Source organism: Podarcis erhardii, assembly GCF_964252035.2.
Source record: "Podarcis erhardii genome assembly, chromosome: 16".
NCBI lineage: Eukaryota > Metazoa > Chordata > Lepidosauria > Squamata > Lacertidae > Podarcis > Podarcis erhardii.
In genome coordinates, this window is record NC_138514.1 from 26,632,524 (window position 1) to 26,636,615 (window position 4,092).

Sequence of the window (4,092 nt, forward strand, 5' to 3'; positions counted from 1 at the left end):
CCTCATGGGTCTGTTCTTATTTCTAAGAATAAAGGGGTATAGTTGTCGTCCTGTCCCCCGCAAAATGAAAAGGTGGTATTTAAGTCTAAGGGAGTAAGTCTCCTACTATAGGGTCAAGACCCACAAGTGCAGCAGAGCTGTCACTGCCACGCAAACTCCTCAGCCAAATCTGAAGGTTTCTGCCTTTTACTTCCCTTTCTTAGAAGAGAATCTTCTCCTACCTCCTCCCCATGTCCCAGTGGGAACATGTTGCCTGGCTTGGGAAGAGGCTGTCATTCCAATTTCCATGGCTTCACACTTGACCATTAGCCGGACCACTGTAGTTCATGTGCTGTGAAGTGACCAGACTGCTGATGGGAGCTTTAACACATGAAACCCATGTTAAAACAGCTGCACTGGCCGCCCATCTGTTACTGTGCCAGGTTCAAGGTCCCTGTATTAATTTACAAAGGCCTGAACAACTTAGGTCCTGAGTATCTCAGGAACTACCTGAACCCTTATATCCCAGTTCAGTCACAGAGATCATCTGCAGGAGTGTTGTTGGTCATTCCCCAAGTAGGTGAGGCTCATTTGACAACAGCGAGGAACCAAGCCTTTAGTGTCATCAGTCCAGTCCTGTGGAACACACTGCCACTAGATTCAGCAGGCCCTTTCTGTGCCAACTATTAAACGTCTGCTGAGAGCTTTTCTGTTCCACCAAGCCTATGAAGGCAATTAAGAATACAGCCTTCCTCAGTGGTTAATTGATGTCTGTTTTTAACTTTGTTGCTGTAAACTCCTTTATATGTTTCTAATGACAGAGCAGTATACAAATATTAAGAGAGGTGACAAGGGAATGCAGTCAGGGAGGAATGACTCCAGGCTGGGCTTTTTTTCAGGGGCAACTCACAGGAACTCAGTTCTGGCACCTCTCTGTTGGGTGCCATTGCCATTCTAAGAGAGTAAGGGAGGTGTTCATGGTGAGTTCTAGTACCTCTTTTTCTAGAATAATAGCACTGACTCCAGGTGCCACCAGTTCCAGAGAGCAAGCCTGACAATGCACACTTTACTCGGGTAACAGAATGGATTTCCACTGGTTGAATACCAGCCTCAAATGATGCACATTTTCTAAGAGCATCAGAGCACATTGCTACCGAAAACCTACTTGGAGCAGGGAGGCAAAGGAGTGTATCTGCTGTTGAAAAGATGACAGAAGTCACTTTTTTATAAGGCATTTCCATTTTATTATAAAATTATAAGGCAGGATTCAGTTCCACCATCTGTAAGAAACTGTGTGGTTCAACAGGCCTCAATTAATAGACTTAACTTTCACGCTGGTCAAACAAAGCATACATTTGCTGTATTAAAAAAAAAACCAAAAACTTTTCAGACGAATTTTATTTTCCACAGCTTTAGGGCAGCAGCTTCCTGCCAAGTCACAAACCAGCATCACTTTCACCAGATCACAGCCCAGGAAGCATAGCCAGCTTTGTAGCAAAGGAAGGAGGGGCGATCAGTTAAGACCAACTTGTGCACTTGTTACCGAGACAAACATAAGCAAGTTGAATGGGTGGGGAAATTCCCATCTCCAACCACACACTCTTCCTGTATCTAGCTCTGCTTTCCAGAGTTAGCTGCTAGACATAAATAGTTCCCTGTTAAATCTAATAATGCACTTAATTTACCCATGTGTGTAGACCAATGTATTTTCCTCATTTAATGAGCTGCGTCTTTCCTGCCTCCCCATCTACCCCAAATTTATTCCTTACTGATAGCTCTCCCTTATCAAAATTCATCCCCTTGATTTTTTTTAAATCGTTCCTCAAAACTGCAACCACATAAGAACTTCACCAAAGTTTGAGGGTGGGAGCAGGAAGAATTGTGCATACAAAGTAGTAGCATTCTCGGATACTGGCTTTCCTGCAACATTATCCCCATATAAACTCCATCGCCATAGCTTGTCAGCCCATCCAGAGCTTGGAGAGTGAAGTTAGGATCAGAAAAATTGGCAAAGGCTTTTCCTACAAAGGGAAAAGAAATCTGGAAGATCAAAAGGGAGAATGGCTCACATAGGGTTGCCACCACTAGCTGTGAAAATTGGAAATAACGGAATGCTCAGGCTTTTCTGCACATCTGTAGTCTGTTGGTGTGCTGTTTTGGTACAGCTCCATTGCTGAGGCAAGTAAACAAGCAAGATTAGCTCTTCTCCCCCTAGGCACAGGTGTGTGAGTTATAAAAATCTTCCAGTCCTTGAGTAAATAAAGCAGCAGCCAATTAAAGTTGTTCTTTGGTTTAATCGCTCCCAGGCAGAACTTTTTCCCCCCTTCACTGTCCATACTGGCTAAGCTGGCAGCAAAATTTATAGAGGCATATGCAGACAGCACATCTGTCCAGCAGCAGGTGCTACCCAGGAGCAAGGGGTGAGGGTCCCATCACTTTGCAGGCCCACAATTCAGGTACAAACGGTCCACTTCAGAAGCCAGATCTTTGGAAAGAATGGGGCATCATAGTGCATATCAAACATGGTGCATGCACATGTTTTTTTTCTGGAAAGACTGTCTGGTGCCTCATAAAGCTATGCTGCCATGAAGATTAAAGCATTCAGGGAGGGGGGAGAGAGGGAGCCTTGCTGCCACAAGGAAGGATGTAGCCTGCCTTTTTCCACAATGGACATGTCTACCCGCAGGCAAGCAAAGACCAGCAGCAATATGCTGTCTACAGCCCCACTCAACCACTCTGCATACACATTTTACGCCCAACACATTTCCCGCAAGCCCCTTTCTGTAACCGCGCAAGACTCAAGAAGTTTAAGGCAAGTTTCTATTATTCAACCCCCACCCCACAACCCTTCATCTCTGCGAGGCACTTAAAATACCTGGAGTTTGGTCCAGAAAGGCCACTGGGTCCACTTGAGAGTTAAGACACTGCTGAAGGAAAGAACAAGCAGAAGAAAAAGTACCATTGTTGTTTAAGGCTTTCGAACCACAGGGGGGAGAAAGGCAGAGAATGTGTGTAAACAGAGCTGCTCTCCCTGGATATTTCCAAACGCATGTCTGAGAGTTACTGATGAGAGGTTCCACCATTAACAGTAAGAAGATGGGCTCTCCTTAAGACGGGGATATTGTTCTATCCTCCAGGCAACTGCTTGTATTAAAAAAAAGTCCATGTTCAGGGGAATTGACAAACCAGAGGCTGCCGTCTGGGCGATGTATGAAGCGGCACTCGAGAGCTGATCTCAGGGTAAAAGGGCAGGGGCCCTTACCTGCAGGAATCTCCCCTGCCATTGGCAAAGTCCTCTCTTCCAAATTGAGCCAGCACTCCAGCAGATGGCTAATGGGCTTGCCTTCTCAAAACAGGCAACTGAAATGCCATGGTTTGGCATTCGTAAGGCAAAACAAGCATTAAAAAAATAAAAAGCCAACTAGCACGCAGTCTTCAGCCTCCTGAAGCTGATGAGAAATTTGTCCATTCCAGTTTCATAGCAGAGAGTCACCAGAGACCCAACAAAATAATCTCAAAACTGTCTACTCACACTAATACCATGATTTATCAGCGCACAAGGGCCTTGGGGGAGTTCAGAGACACATCAGAATGAGGTGACTGGTTTTACTGCCCCCCAAAATGAAACTGCTCTGGCCAAGGTCCATTCCGACACGTATGGCCCTCCTTTCCTACACAGAAGACATAACTAATTCTACAAGTAAACCCAGGGCTCTGCAAAGACCACTGCGCTTGCTCACAGGAAGGAGGCAGTAAACATAAAATTATGAAAAGCAAGGAAGTAGCCCCAAAAACACTCATGTGCCAAGAAACTGGACTGAAATGTCTCCTTCACAGTTGCAAATCCGCTCCCATTCCCACCTTGCATGAACGGGAGGGACGTTCCTCACCATGGCCATCAGGAAGCCACGCATTTGCTTGGATTATGCATCCAAGGCAGCATTTAGCCTTACCTGCAAGGCTAGCGAACAAACCGAAGAGGTCCTTGTGTTTTGTTTCACCAAAAAAATGTAAAAACGCTTTGAAAAGAGGAACAAGTCCCAGAAATGAAAACGCTGATGTCCCTGTAAATGGCCTCTTTAGAGAAAAGAGGAGAGAACTGAGAGCAGCGAG